Here is a 17,199-nt window from a genome sequence, read left to right as displayed (position 1 = left end):
TTGCGTGGACACTGATCTGCAGCATCAACCATTTCATTCTGCAACTCCATTCCTATTTGGCCTATTTGTCTGCACTACTTCTTAATGTAAACATAGCTTCTGAGTATTCTCATTTGAATCACTGCAACTCTGTCCCACCTATAAACTGAATTCACCCATTAGGATGCAATGAACTCATGGGTTAGCTGTTTTATAACATTCGGAAAGACAGTGAGCTATCATTTTTTTAGACTGTCCATACTTGGATAATACATATATACATATATACTAGTTACACCATTAAAAATATGTATATTAGTCATACTTTTATATTATATTACATTACATTCCATTATATTTTGGACAGAAGACATTTTTGGAGATTTTCTAAAAACTCTCACTGTTCTTCTTTATTTTGGAGCCTCAGGCTGAGAGAGCTCTTTTTCCCCAGTGCAATTTTCACTAACATCCAATATAGCTCATTTTTATGTCCATCTGTCCATCTTTCATGCCCACTCACATACTACCATAATCATTGCTTTCTCTCTTTTTTTTTTTTTTTGAGTCTTTTGCAAGACACTCAGTCTACATCCACAGCAGTAAATCAGTGTTTGGGAATATTCCCAGGCACAAGGATGTTGTCATCTATCCTAACAAAGTGTTACAACGTTTTCTTGCCCACTTTTGGCCTGTGTTGACTATCAGTGTCCCAGGCAATTCCTGGAGAGGCTTTGGAAGTCGGCATGCTCCAGGAGTCATTCCCAGCCGGCAGCCTGCCTGCAGCCAACCTGCTTCGGAGACTAACAGCTTCTGATCGTCGGCACAGGCTGCTTGGTGCCAGCTGGCCTAAGCACCTAGGAATATTACCGGGCACATTTAATTTGAAAGTACAGACATATCTCTCCTTTCTGAAGTTAGGTGCCTACAGGAATCTAGTCACTTCTGATGTCAGTGCCCAGGCAGAATGAAGAAAAACAGTGTAACATCCTACTAGTTTCAATAAATGCTATTCTCTGTCATCAGGGACTTTCTGGAACTAGAGTCACAAAGCTTAATGCATTACCTTAAAAAGTATGTCCTAGTGTGGAGTTATTTATCACAGATATGACCGCATTTTTTAACATTTAAGGACATCTCTTTTGGGTTTTGTTTGTTTGTTTTAAATAGAAGTACAAATACAGCTTTAAAAAGTCAAAAAAATAAACAATGTTCCAGCATGAGCCAAAGTATGAACTGTAGCTTCAACCTAGTCTTAAAGAAAGCTCTTGCACCAGGTATGTCCTTAAAATAAATTATTTCTCCCTTCTAAAGATACTTTGAACCACACAGGATTCCTTTCACACTCTGCAAAATGCTACTGTAATCTTAATTAGGAAGTGAAGCAACCTCAGGATGCTATAAAGTTTTCTTTTTGACATTTTGACTGGTACCAGTGACACTGATACTGACACTGGTACAGACAGATCATAAAATCATAATATTTTGATTTAATTCTCCTTTCTAAGTGAAATAGCTTAAAAAAGTTACTGTTGATGATTACTTCCACAGGAACTCAGCTTATTTAATAGAATTTGCTATCAATTGTTTTTTCCTTAGGAAAACTTTGCTTCAAAGTCCTTAACTTTCCCCAACAGAAATGAGTAGCTTTGGGAGTCCACTGACTCCTTTTCATAACAATGAAACTGCTCTGAGATATGCCAAATACTTGGCAGGTCCTAATGACAATACTGGGAGTATGGATCATAGAATCACATCTGAAGACTAGCTCAGACACCTAGTTCTTCTCTTCAAGAATGAGAAATACCTCGAGAATTCTGGTTATAATGTCTTACTTTTTTTTGGAAATAATACAAATTGAATATGCACAGAATCACTCTAGGCAACAGAACTGGGAACTAATTTTAATTTCCTTTCAGTATTTAATTAGGTTTCTTGAGCCTGCTTCTCAGTGTCTCTGTTTCTGTTCCAGAAGACAAAAGAAATGAGATAAAATGGACATTTGTTTCATATTGTTGTCTTCCCTTGCAAAGGTTTTAAGCCACCTTCATCATTAAAATATCCCAGCAGTGTCTGTTAACTAATCAACTCCACCTATCTTGCACAGCTCACCTGGTCTCTCATTCTTGTTCTTTGTGTATGGGACAGGCTGCTTTGTTTTGGAAAAATTTTAGTAATTTCCTTCCTGTAAAAACAAAAGCAGACAGTACCATAGATACACTTCTGCACAGAGAAGGCAAAGTTGGAAAAGCATCTTTTACTCTCAGGGTGAAAGGCAAAGGCACTAACTGAGTCTTAGGTCCTGTGGGAGCTTGTTCCACAGTTGTGGACATGCCCCTAAGCCAACTCAGTCACCTTACACAGCGGTATTATAAAAAGAGCATTTCTGAAAATCCAGCAAGCACAAGGAGTGATAGTCTTCCCCTGGGCTTTAAGCTAGCACGTAAGATACAAAGGATCTTTGGTACTGATGGTGCTGAAGAAAAGAGCCAAGAGCTGGTTTGCTATTTTGTGCTGGGACAACCTACTTAGGGCTTCCACACCACCAACATTCCTCATTGCCAGCACACACAGGGACCCAGGGAGAAAAAAAGAAAAATAAAAAGTGGGGGTCATACAGGAGGTCAGTGCTTCATCTGAGATGGAAGATGGATCTTCCTTCAGCATGTGCTGAACCTTATAGCTGAACTGCTGTATCAGAAAATGCTGGGAATCCAGCCTAGAAAATGGAGGGACGACAGTCTGGTGTGCTTGCAGCAACTTCGGTTTCTGAGCAGACATGCCGCAGCATTTTCTGCAAGCTGAAGTTTTCCAGAAGATAATTACAACTGCTGCTACTTCATACTTTACTTTTTTTTACCTCTCAGTAGAAGGTAAATCACAGTAATAATAAATCCTTCTATATAAATGCAAAGCAGAGCTAAAAATGAAATTGATGTCGCAATTTTAATTTACCACTTTCATTGTTGTTAATTTATACACAAGCTGTGTGCCATAAGTTTCCCCTGGAAAATAGTCTAATTCCTTTCAAGCATCTCCCATGAAAACCAGATACAGACACTCTGAGTTTCATGCTGTATTCTTTGTATGTCTTAAAAGGCTGCTTATTTTTTGTAAGTTGGGGAAAAGAACATACCCCTGTAGCGAGACAAAGCAAGGCAGGTTTCAACCTTTATCTGAAGTTTCTGATTGCTGTGATAAGGGGTGAAGAATGATTTAAGATACCATCAGCTATAATAGATCACAGTAAAATTTACAGTAGCGTTTTTTATAGTTTTACTGTTCTTATGAATATAAAAGCCATCAGGGGCACAAACAAATTTGAACTTTTTGGCTGAGCTCACTTCACAACTAGCAGCTTGGTTCCAGTGCAGATCACTAAGCTACACCTTATCGTTCAAAAATTCCTCCAGAACTTAAGCCCAGACAAACACCACAACATAAAATTTTCATGGCCAGCCTGCCTCTTTCACAGCACACGTTACACGCAGTGGTCAGGATGGGGCCATGAGGGTTACCAGGCTTCACCGCAGCAGGGTTCATGGTTCGGGGCAGCTTGTACAAAGCATCCCCCAGGCCTGGACTCACAGGGCGAGATGGGCAGGGGGTGGCAGCAGGGTGAGGGAAGGCAAGCCAGGAACAGCTGCTGCAGAGCCATTGCAGGAGAGAAAGCCTTGAAATATTTTGAACTTCTTTGCAACTATTTCTGAGAGACTCTTTCCATGGGAAAAGTTCAAATGTCTAGTAGTCCAGCTGATTTTGGAGGGCAACCCCTCCACCCCTCCCAAATTGGAATGAAAACTTTGAACTGCAGAAATTTCTGTCTGGGAGAATGTAGGTAAGCTATGCTACTCAAGTCAGCAGACTTTCCTATTATCCATCTTCACCTTTGAGATGACCGTTTGGTATATTATTCACTTCTAAACAGGAAAAAGAGGGCAGCACTATTGAGAGCCATCGTGTTGTTTTCTCTGCCGGGTTTCCAGAGAAAGGGGCCACATTTTGGGTTGAAACTGATTTCAGATTAAACAAAGCATCTGTAATTTGGTCACCACCATTATTGTACTATTCCTTTCATTGTAATGCTACTTAATTACTTAACATTTCAATTTGGATGAGTAAAAAGTTTCATCTCTGAACTAGAAATATTTCCTTAAAACCAAGGAAAACATTTTCAAAAGATAAACATCAGAAAGCAGTTTTGTACTGATTGAGCTAAAACTAGTTTTCAGCAACATACTGAAATTATTTAAGTGTTTAAGCAAATGTTTACAAGTACTGTTAAAATAAAAATTCTTAATTTTCTTAACTCTAAAAAAGAATTCTATCCCTTCATGCCTGTAAAAGCCAAGTAGAACCCAAATGCAATAAACTCATCCCAGCCTAATATTTTAATTCAGTTGTTCAATAATTTCTATTTCTTTGCATTATTTTTACTTTATTATACTTTTATAATACCCTCAAATATATCTATAAAACTTTACAGCCCTTTTCCAACAGCATATGGTGTATTTTGTGAAGAGAAGCATGTTTATGAGCTGCAAAACAGGAAGAAAATTGAAGTACCCTTATGGGACTGAGGCAGGGACAGTTGACAATGGTTATGACCTGAGATTTTGATGTATCCACCACTACTTATCTAATTCCTAAGTCTCCAAGTTTTCATTGCAATTACATTATAGAATTATCTTGTGGTGGGCTGAGAACACTGTACAATCTCTCAGTGCTTGAAACTGAAACCAGGTTATGTTGTGACACAGTCCCTTTCACAGCAGCAACTAAGTATATCCTAGCTAAATGAACAAAGCTAGCCTTGAATGAATTTAAAATTAATTTTAACTGAAGTAACATTTATTCCACTAGAGATGTGCAAGCAAATATTCAGTGTACTAGGTACTGTTCAAGAACCGTATCCTGATCCAGTTCCACTCTCTAAATGAACATCAGTCAGTTGGGATAGGATCTAACAGTGGAGGCTTACTTGTCTTTGAGCTAGATGGGCTTAAATGTGGTTGGTCACAGCTCTGAGTTCTGGGTTTCTAAAACGAACTTTCAGGAACAATCTCTGTGGCTGACACTATTTTTCGAGAGAGTGACCACACAAGGTGGTCACATCAGCTATGGGATTCAAACTTCTGGAGTCCTCTAGTCTTTCCTGCACCCCTGACTCCAGCAAGAGGGAATCTTGCTGGAGTTTCAGGACACATCTGCAGAACAGCTGAGAAACACTAACGTAAAAAACCACTCCTTGCACATGCATGCACATACACATGGCTGCACATAGGTTTTTTTCCTTTCAAAAAGCTCAAAAGCATTGGATGACATTTTGGACAAATGCTTCAACCTCTTCAGTCTGACCTCCTCATTCCTAGGAGAAGTAAGCCTGGCCAGTATTTCACTTAGACTCTTTGCTCCCTCTGGAGAAGGAATGGTCTCCCTGGTTGAGAGAGCATATGCTTTTAGAAACAGCCTTCTGCATCATTTTTTGACTGTGTTTCTGCTTGTCAAGCTTTCAGTGTCTGAACCACACCAAGCTTCTGGGCAGGAAAAGGTTCATCTGCCCCAACTACAGGTCTCTAGTGCCATGCTCCAAGATCCAGACCTGCACAGATGCCTCAGATACCTGTAGGGTCCTAAACTATATCTAGAGGCAAATAAATCCCACTCTGAGTGTGTAACGTTCAACTATTCCGATGTCCTGATATCTGACCTCAAGGCTTACGGTCAGGGACTTCACTCCTTGTGCTGGAGACTCCTAAGGGCAGTTCAGCCACTCAGATACCATAAACTGAGACCTCTCTCTGTGGATGAACTGGGGATGGTGTTTGGAGAGTTAAGTTGGATGCTTACAATAGACTGTGTTAAGACTCCACTGCAAAATAAATGCTCAATTCTGTACTAAAAATTATATTCCCAACGTGTGCTTAATTATGAACCAGTATTCATACAGTCAAAATAGTGGCCGTGACTTCACACAGACATCACCTCCCAAACTGCCATTTAGGAACTAGATGACTGAAGACACAGACTGGGTGGGAAGGAAATGTTGGTTTTTTTTTTACATGGAGGCGGACTTTCAAGCTTTTCAGACTGCACGTTCATTACTCAAATGTTATAAATACTTTTGCAAAAAATTCACACTATGTAGACAAAAATACCTCGGTGATAAACAACAGAGAAAAAAATTAAAAAAGAAAAAAAGTCCTATGGAAAAATGTAAACACTAAGTTTCTCCTCCATCTGCTTTATCCTGGTAATTAAGTCCAAAATCCACCAGCAGGCACAGAAGCCCACCCACAGACCAGGCACTGAAGGTCAAAAACCAAGCTATGACAAAATTGCTAACAAAATGGCTGCAGTCTATCAAATGAATGATTATGACTTTGTTTTGAAGACAGAGAGCAGAGTTCTGGAGCATGAGGCATTTATCAGCCCTGCTCTGTACCACCCAAACCAGCAGCTCTGAGAGACCATGCTCACTCCTTCTGGGTGCTCTTTTATAAATGTTGATTACAAAAGGCACACTCATGCTACAGTCGCCAAAGGATTTCTTGTTGCTCCTGCTTTAATGGGTAAGTTTAGAGGTTTCAGAATATAATTTATGCTAATATAAATGGCATGTGAGTTGTTTACAGCTTAGTGATACATTTTTAGTAAAAAAGAAAATGTAGATATATTTGTGCTTATAGAGCTTTGTGGGTTTACAATGAGCCTTCTGGTTTTCAATTTACAAATGGAAATTTTTGAAATGGACATGCAAAATGTCAGGAGTGCTCAGCATTTGAAAGAGGGCTCAGTAAAGGCAGTGAAAATCTGCTGGAGAGTCTGGATTAGACTTTCGGTCTGGAATTGGGAAAGATGCCTTTTGGCATCTATTTAATAATTTAAACGAGAACACAACTATTCAGAAAATAGTAAGTAATGATTAGCACCTAGGATATAATACTCTATGCCGTAATGATGTGTAGTATAAATAAACAAAATTATACTCCATACATTCTAGAATTCAACTACTTTTAACTCAACTGCAAGGTCTTGTCTTGAACGATCTAAAAAAAGGTACTATTTCAGTGATACGCTTCTGGGTTTCTCATGAGTCCAGACATACTGTATAAAACAACAAGGTATTTTATAGCTTTTATGTATGAATAAATCAGCAACTTGGAAGAAATACAACATAGTAATAGAAAAAAATGCATTAATTATTCCAAGCAGTCAAACAGGAAAGAGACAACATGATTAATGAAAGAAAAGATATATGGTATGACATATCCTGACCAATATATGGGTTATACAGTGACTGACTTACACTGGATAGTTCCAAATGTGGCAATCAAAAACAGAGCTGTGGCATAAAAAATGAAAGGGAGCTATTTCATTAAAACTTGTCTGCTGAGTTGAATGAAGGGCAAACAAGGTCTTACCTATGTGAGGATTGGACCCACCTTCTTAATAACAGCTAGGGTAGGTGTTCGTAAAAATCAACCATCAGAGTACCCAAGTGCAATCAGCCTGAATGAGATCCCAAGAAATCAATAAAATTCTTGCCAGGCCCCTTCAAACTATTACAAAGCCCCCATGTGCTGCGGAGCAGCAGATTACAGGCTGGCTGTAATTGTTCCCTGGAACAACCCAAACACAGTTCCTGGGCCTTAATGAATTCTGTACAGCATGAGTAGGTCAGCAAAGTGCAGAAATCTCTTTTCTCAACTCCTACGTGCAGAAATGGGGTGCCCAACAGCTCCGTTCAGTTACTGGGAGCAGTTGCCCTGTGCCAATGTATGACTAATGGGCAATGAAACAGACAGACATTTTTAATCCATTTGTCCATAAAAACTCAGGAAGTACTGCTCTGACTGCTGAAGCATCCATGTGGTTGGATCACAACCACAAAAGATTACAGAAAAACCTTCAAGGGTTTTTTATAGCAATAAAAATAAAATAGGTGCGAAAGGACATCATCATGTTCCTTAAGTATGAAGTTAATCTTTAAGCAAAAAGACATTTCAATTGCATATTATTAGATACTGTTAGATCCAGTGGCTCATATTGACTCACTACCTGAACACTTTGTTAGGATGCAGTGGCTTCCAAGGATAACCCCTAGCATGCAGCTGAAATGCTGGAAAGGGCCATAGGCGAGCTTGTGCAAATCAGCCAGGAAGTCTACAAGTCCAGCACCTACTCATGGCAATCCAAAATTTCTCCCAGCAGTACTTCTGTTAGACTTTATGCATTCAAGTTTCAAAAGTCCTCCCTACCTTTAATCTCAGCAACCCAGCATGAAACCTCCATCATTTCTACAAAAAAGCTTTCCTTCCAATCAGGATAATTTATCTTCTGCTTTTCCTGAACACTTTTTTTTTCCAATTCAACTCATCAGTCTTGGTTGAGTTCTCACTCTACATCATAAAATCCCCCTCTCTCAATTGATTGCAAACTTCAAATATTTGTAGACCACTGAGTTCTCCACCTCTTGTGTTTACACGCATCATTTAGGCAGGACATATGGACACTTAAGAGTTTTAGCTTCTTTTGCCTTTCCTCATAAATCACTCCGAGATTTCTCGTACATCTGTGCATGTCACTACATTTAGGGCTGTCCTTAAGGGCCAAATCCATTCCTAAGAGAATTAAGAGATGTTGTAATCAAAATTTCTCTCAAAACTAGCACAAGAAAAACATAATTCTCGGAAAACAGTCTGAAAATGAATACTCTAGTCTGCTATGACCAATACCACAGACTTTGTTCTGCACTTTCCTTGCATGGAGCACTGTGGCCCACAGAGCACCTTGCTATCCAAGTAAACAGCTTGCTTAGATGAGAAGCTCAAAGGGACAATGATTCCTTCGGAAGCTAAAAGCCCAAGTCTTTACATGCACACCAGTAACTATGTCTGTGACTAATACCATAAACAAAATGGGAACACATAAATAAAAGTAGGTTTTGCTAATAATAGCTACCTGTAGGTACAGAAGAGACATTTCTGATTGCATTGATGTTTCTAAGCCATCTGGATGTCTGTAGGATATAGCCTGCAACTCCGTAAGACTACATCTCATATAATAATAAGCATTTTACCAGTGCTTAGAAATACACAATATTGTTAATAAATTACTTCTCTCACTAGGGGTAGATTCTAGAGGAAGAATTTAATATCATCAGGTTCTCAGTCTAGTAATTATAGCTTACATTTTGAAAGGCACAACCTTTCTTTCACAGATGCAATTTCCATCAAAATCTTCACTTACAAAATCAGGGAGAAGAGTTTTGCACACATAAATTAATTGCCGACACATTTTCTAGTGTTTGAACTATAGACAATTAGCTATCAATCACTACTGACCATGGCTTTACTCAGTGAGGGCACAAAGAATAAGGCTCTGCAACTAATACCGATCCCGCGAATACTGCAGTGTCCTAAACATCCCCGAACTCCATGAGTTTCACCTGACAAAGAAAAATCTCTTTGGTAGTAAAAGCTGGTAGAGAACTGAAGGCTGGAGAAAGAGGGGGGAGATGGAGAGGAAGAGACAGACACTGATTTGCTCTCAATGAATATGAAAAAGCTGATCTCTGCCATTGAGGAAAATTCTTGCACCAGCAAGTGCTGACTGATTGCGATGAGGAATGCTTTATCACCGAGATCCAGACACCTTTTCATATGGTGATTATTATTCCTGTCATGACCCTCTGGTCATCAAGCCACAGTGTCTTTTGTCACGAAACAACTATCCAATAAGGAATAATCTAGGAATAAGCCTGTAGCATAATATCTTCTACTTGCTTATACACACAGCGGGAGGAGGAAAATCTTCCTATGAGTTATTACCTGCTCTAATCCACTTTGGAAAATAGCAGTATTTCCCTAATTTTGTGAAGCATGCAAACATGTTTTTCACAAACCACAGCTGCCTGAATAGCTCATCCCAGAGCTGAAAGCAAATCTAAAAGCTCTCTCAGGTAGTAACAAATAGTCCAACATCACCATCAAATCCATGGCAGCACAGAAATTGTCAAATATTCCCATTAAAACTTGATAAGGACATGCAATGGCTGAATTGCGTGCCAGCTTGCCTCTACGTTTAATTTCATATTGTCTTCTATAAGGCTGGTCTGGCCTAATTCCTGATACTATTCTTGGAGCAACAGCTCTGCCAAACAGAGGTAACGCATGTACAAAGCCGCAACAAACAGCACATACCACCTAGCTCTGTTTTAGTTCCTATACAATAAAACAATGCTAAATTCTTCAGAATAGAGACATTTTGTATTAACACCACCATTGTCCACATTAATATTATCCAGCTACAAAAATCTGTAGAACTCATTTAACCTTCCATGCATTGTTTCTCTGGCTTTTCTAATTCGGCTGCCTGAGAAAGGGGCTACCGCTCCGCAGTTGCAGGCAGCACGCACTGCGCTGAAAGCATCCGGGGGAGAAGGGCTGGGAACCCCCACTCTGGGAGCAGACATGAGAAGCCATGTCTGGCCATGGAGGCCAGTTCTTTTTACGTCTTTTCTGTCCTTATTGCTTATGTAGATCACCTGACACAAGGGCTGTTTTGAATGGTTTTATCCAACTAGCAAGCTAACTCTAAGTAACAAATACAACAATACATATACAACTGTACAGAATAAAAAATTAATGGTGTTAGAGAAGGATGATGCACAGAGACATTATGTGTGACACTGGGGAGGAAGTGGGGGTAAGTGCGCATGGTTAATATGAAAAGATGTCAAAAAAAATGAAGCATAATAATAGTGCAATTTATCCTTGCTAAACGTACTGCACTGTGCTATAATTAAATATGAAAACCTAAATTTATCTCTATGTTCGGCTGTCATTAACTTAACAGGGAGTGCACATGTTCTAATCTAATGGCTGATTTTTTTCTCCATGTGCAGCATATTAAAATGTATATTAGCCTCAAGGTGCATAAACACAAAATAATAGACCAAAGGTTTTGGCCTGTGGAGAAAAAAATCCATGCTCAAAGGCCGTCAAGTAGCTGGTGATGCAGGGGAGACACTCACTTAGCCTCATTAAGCCAAAGCTCTCTTTTGCTTGTCTTTTGTTCTGCATGACAGCAGCCTCTTTGTTGTATAATAATTCATTCCAAGTTCGTTCCAAGCTACCGAAACTGGTGAACTGTGGCCATTTTAATGAGCAGTATTGGTGGTATGCATAATCTGGAAGCCACGTGGACCAAGCAATCACAGAGCACTGCAGCCAGCAAAATGAGATACTGTCGAAATCACAAATTTGTCAAGTTGTTTTTGGACAGGGTATTATAATAAGCACTAAAATATGCATCTTATTACTCTGCATCTGCCAGTCAAAGATCACTGTAATGAATGCATGCTGCAGGGTATGACCAGGCCATTTCCCTAAGTAAAACAAACTGCAGAGTACAAAAAAAGAATTATGTATTTTTGGCAGTGCCTGGATTTTTTTTTTTAAATCCTTTTGCATCAGCAGTTGGATTTTCCTGGCTTGATGTCCGTTGCCAGCAGTGAACGCACTAAAACCACCACAGCCAAGGAGTTAACGTGAATACATTGTTTCTTAATAGGCACATTTACTGGCTGTGAATATGAAACTTTAAACTCAGTGCTCGAAACAAATTTAGCATACAGTACGTATAAAACCCACAAAGATTAAACTACTTTAAATTCACTTTAATAATCCTAGTTCCTTTTGTTTTATCCATTTCTACTGCAAATGGCTTCACCGTAAGGGAAGATACATTTTATGTAACAACCTGCAGTCTCCGTGAGAAACAGCACTGTAGATAATCACAACATAAACTTCCATAATAGACCAGTTAGGGAAAAAAAATAATGTTAGAGAGGTCCTTTTTCCTGCAAATTGGTCAGGCCAGGGATTGCTCATAATTGCTTTTGGCTTGCAAATGCTGGGAGGTTAACCAATGGCAGCAAAGCTGGCAAGCGTGAATTGCGCAGCGGGGTGCAGAGGTCTGCTCTGCTGGCGCTCCCCAAAACGCTACTGGTGATGCTGCACTGAGAGACCATTAGGCTCCCACCTGGAGCCATGCCTGTGGAGACCTTTCTTCACATCAGGGGAGGAGGTGAAAGACTGAAAGAGGGAAGCAGGAGGAAAGGACTTACTTCCTTGGCCGCCTGCAGATGCTGGTTTGGATGTATTTTGGCAGAGCCTTATTTTCGGTCAACCCAACAAGCATATGCTGCAACAGTCCCTGATGCACAGTTCCCATAATATCATAAACCAAGAGGTTTCTTGATCAATACAGGCTTACCCTTAAGAGGCTTTGCCTGGCTGAGAGCTATAGTTCAGGTGCAAGCCTTAGCTAATGGGAAAAAGGAGAAGCTCGTCTTCCCAAACCACAAGGAGCGCTTCCAAAAATGAAGGGTGAAAACCTCTACTCAGTGAAGGCAGTCAAAGGCCTTGAAGAATCTGAAAGCAGCCAAAACCTGGTGCATGCACTGCGATAGTGTTCTTGCATGGCTGGGAGTTCACATTTTACTTCTTTATTTAATAGAAGAGCTAATTTAACATTGCGTATGAAATCTCAGTGGTATAGCAAGGTTTTTTCTCTGCCGTACAAAAGGCTATTTAGATTTGACTGCAGTCAAGTTAGAATTTAGCAGGTTTGCACTGTTCAGAAGACTCAGCTTTTAGTACCCATAGATACTTGAATAAAGTGTGTGTGTTAGTCTTAATGGGAAATCCATGCATTTAGAAAATCAGCAGCTTGCTTGTTAAATTAAGGGTGATGAGAATTTTCACTGAAGTTCATACGCTGTGCACGTTCAGGATCATTCTCTCTCATCTGTCTGCTGGAGGAAACCACCTTCTATAAATGTGTTTTTATCAGATATGGTTTTAAAGTTTTCAGTACAGCACAACCTTAACAGCTGAGGAGGATCCACTATGAAAACTATTTTTTTTGGAGGGTTTGGATATTTCTGGAATCAAGATGCTTAAAGTATTACATTTTTGTCTTTTTAATTTTTTAAGCTTTAGACATGATCAAATAAATGTCAGTTTTTGCAAAACTCCTGGTGCTGAAAGCAAAGCATAAGAATTCCATGTATATTTATCTCTTCCTATAAAACCACACCTACCAACTGAATACACCGCCATATTTTTAATGTTTAGCTACCTGGCATGTATAGAGGCCACTGCATTAAGCATGATTTTTATAGCTGACATTAGGTGGAAGTTTATACAGAAAAACACTAAACCATTTCTGTGACCGCCAGCTGACACCAGTGCATTTCTGGGACATAATCACTTCAGCTCTCTGGAGTAAGATCAGTGAGCAACTAATAAAAGAGTCCTGTAATAAACAGACAAGGTGAGACAGTGACTATACACAGGAGATCAGATTGTACCTCTGGGGAATACTGTACCTTATCCAGATACCTGGTGAGAACAGAGTTATCTTTATTGCTCCTGGTCATGTATCTTCCTGAGAAACTCCGGAACATTATTTTAAAACTTAATTCTCTTAGTTTTGAATTATAAGGATACTACCTGTGCTCTCCCTTTCTCTTATGCAGCCACCCTAATAACTTTGGGTTGTAAGAGCATGCTCTACATCTCAACTGTCTACCTCGCATCATGCACTTGATCTCAGTCCTAAATTCATGCTGAGGTAAGTGTGCTTTTACAAAAGTTCTTCCTCAAGGGAGTCAGTGAGAAGCAGTGTGGTGTCATCATTACCTTGCCATTCTCTCATCTCAGCGTCGAGATTTGCAAGCTGAGATTATAGCTGAGACAAGCTGACAAGTTTTATTCCATGCATTTAATGGAAAGGTGATTCAGAGGTGGTATTAATGACAGTCATCTGTGTCAAAGCTTCAAATGTCAGGTCCTCCCACAGAAAAAAACCCAACTAAATAAGCCATCAGAAAAGCAATGAGGAAGGAAGCCCAGAAGACTGGCTTTGTCCACCTTTGTGAGTCTGACGCAGCATCTGTGCTAGGACTGTCTTTGGAGTGGTTATGGATAAGGCTACAACAACAGGAAAGAATGAATAAAATTGGTGGAGCTACGGAAAACAGTATGAACCGGTGACTGGGAGCCATGACTGAGGTTAGCATTTCTAAGCAGGAATCTCACTGCTATTACAGGCAGTGTAGTACCACAGGTCACATCTTGGACAATGGCAAGTATTGACTGCAGCAGCAACTGCTGCGTTAGCAAAAGGGAAAAAGCTAGCACTATTGAAAAGACTATCAGAAAATACCTACTAGATGGCTCAAAGATGATAAATTTACAGTCTACATGCCAAAAAATACATTCTGCAACAGTGAAAAACATAAAAAAAGCACTCAAGTTTCCAAAATATTTTCCAGTGCTATGATACTTCTCATATGTTCAGGGCTATAAATTACCAGATGAAAGTATTAGTTTCATTAATGCAGAAGCATGAACAGGTACTAATCAACATGATTCTCTTTTTCAGCCAAAAGTTGATATGTTTGCTATTAAACTGCTTATTATGTTACACTTTTTAACACAGTATTTTTAGCATTCTTTCTGTTTAGGAACGAAATTATTGTGATAAATGTAACAACTGACAGTGATAACTGTTTAGTTTGTGATTTATCTGGTGACTGCATGGCAAGACAGCTTCAGTTTGATGTCAGGTGTACCATTTAGAAGAAAGTATCTATCTTTTACTTTACTCTGGTCACCAAATACTACAATATTTCATGACAAAACTCTACTGTGTCACTCTCCTGTGGCAACACTCTGCACTCAGCATCTGTTTGATGCTGAAACCAGGACAAAAAATGAATTATCAAGAGAATAGTGCACTGCTATCTAAAAATATGGACATTAACATTCAATATTGCACTGTGAATCAAAACAGATACGCTTATGAACATATTTAGCTGGGAATAGGACTGGTCCTAACTCTGTAGTATATTCAAAATTGTGAGAGGCTCAATGAATTTGTATACAATCAGAAGGCAAACGGATCTTGATGCTGTCAGAAATAATTCTTGTCCATCAGTTCCTTCTCATTAAATTGTCAATTGCCTGAACTTCTTAACCCCGTGTTCTATATGAAAATGAATAGGAATTTTGTAACAAAATGGAGGATGATTTCTTTATATTTGTACATATACTGCACCAAAACACATCAAAATTAGTATCTTCACTTTTTTTTTTGAACGCAAAAGTTCATCAGGATTTGCTGTTTAGCTTCTCACGGGGTCTTACTGAAGAAAGTGCATTTCATCTCACAGTAATACCAAGACAAACTTGGACAGCTCCTTATAAGTTTTTAAAATCATAATGCAGGATTTTGGCTGTCACATTTTACTCCATGTATAACATATACATTCCTACACATTACTATTATCTATGAGAACATATACATCGCATCTAGAGGCCATCTTCTCTTCTCCAAATAGAGAGTAAGGACATGCTTTTTAGTGAATTTATTTTAGAAAGAGAATCAGAAGCGTGTGTTATGACTTGCATAAGCAAGCTCGATATTTGTGTTTGAATCTAGATGAAACTGCAGTACTTAACTAAATTTACTAGGCACAAGTACATGAAATCCAATATTGATAATAATTTATGAAGGTAAGAATACTGATTCCTATAATACTGCAAACTTAGTTTATGATAACATAATTAGTTACACTAATAACACTGCTTAGGCACAGTCTTGCTAATTATGATATTATAAATATTAATGATATCAAGCCTTTGTATTTGATTGCCCCTAGTAGGATCATTTATCATGGTATTTCCTTTTACTCGTGTTGTATTATTTTTCTTCCTTTTCCCTTGAATGTTCATTCCTGGACAAACAGCCATCCTGAGCTTATGCCTAAAATATATCACTATGTTATCAATGATGCAGCCTGGTTAGCTTTATATGTTATTATTTAGTAGCAATGATCCAATGATATAATTCAGTGCTAAGGGCAATCAAATACACAATCAGTTATATTCTGTATGCCTTGTTCCTTTTACATGTCTAACAGAGCCAGCCAGACAAGATTACATAGGGCTTTGTTTTTCATTCTTTTTCATGTGACCTGTTTCAAGTTAAGATTCCTTTGAATTATTAAATGCTTCCTTAAAGCATCTTTTCACACTACCTTTTTAAAGTTAATTATTGATGTAGTGACAAGTGGAAAAGACTAAGAATTAATTTTTTTTTCCTCATACAAAAGGACATGAGAAACATCTTTGACAATGGTTGTCTGTTTAGTAAAATACAAAGGTAATACAAAGATAGAACACTGAATGCAGCTTTAAAGAAGAATTACAACAAATCTCTGTTACAAGTGTTGAAAACGCTGTGTATGTTTCTACAGGTGTTAAAGGAAGGAAGTTTAGATATAACCCTTTGAGCCTGGTTTAACTGCTTAACATAAGTAGATGAAAATGAAACTGCTTATATCTTGTTTTATTTTTAAGCAGAGTATTATCCAGAGCTTTAGGAATAGGATTGTCTTTTCTCCTGGAAGGTAATGTTATAATTTTCAGAGCTCCACAGAGAACAAGAACAATACTGGAGTCTCTAATCTCCTGCTAAATCCAACTCCAGTCATCAGCAACGATAAGCAGAGATTTGGAGGCGTTTGACACTCCAAATCCTATTCTTTTGTAATTCTTTACCTTCTACAACATTTTCAATAGTGTTATATCAGATTTTTAGAAGGATAATCAATAGGCATGATGTATAACTGAAATCAGTCTTCAAAGTCATCCCCTCTAGTAATCAGAAACAAAAGCTCAGCCTCCCTGCTGGGCAGGTATTTTGCTTAGAGCAGTAGGCAGCAGGGCATCAGTAGGAAGCCAGTTACACCTCCCTGCTTCTCAGCATGGATCAACCGGTGCCCTGGTGCGGGGGTGAGCAGTACTGGGGCATCTGCAACCCATTGCATCTGGCAAAAATCTCCAAAGATGCTTTTGTAGCAGGGAACTACTAGAGCAGAGAGGAAAGACAGTGCAGAGGTTAGGATTTCAGAGACACCATAGTTTACATTCCTGCTCCACCACAGACTTTCTAGGTTTAAATGATCTTGCAGAATCTATGAAATTATTCGGTGTCACTGTTCCTCACCTGGAACTTCCCTGCCTTGCAGAGGGTTTGGGAGTCAGCACACATGAAATACCATGAGATGCTTAGGTATGATGATCAAAGGGTCACTCCTACCTGATCTAGTGTTCCAACTAACTGCTGGTTTGTGACAAGCTGTCT

General features: G+C 39.0%; 1 protein-coding gene across 3 annotated transcripts in view; it reads right to left on the bottom strand.

Annotated features, from left to right (window-relative positions):
• Nucleotides 1–17,199, bottom strand: part of DPYD (dihydropyrimidine dehydrogenase) — a 360,787-nt gene that overhangs the window by 31,755 nt on the left and 311,833 nt on the right. The window lies entirely within an intron of this gene.

The sequence above is a fragment of the Grus americana genome, chromosome 8, assembly GCF_028858705.1.
Source record: "Grus americana isolate bGruAme1 chromosome 8, bGruAme1.mat, whole genome shotgun sequence".
NCBI classification, from domain to species: domain Eukaryota; kingdom Metazoa; phylum Chordata; class Aves; order Gruiformes; family Gruidae; genus Grus; species Grus americana.
The sequence above is the reverse complement of the archived record's forward strand: the minus strand, read 5'-3'. Positions and strand labels throughout refer to the sequence as shown.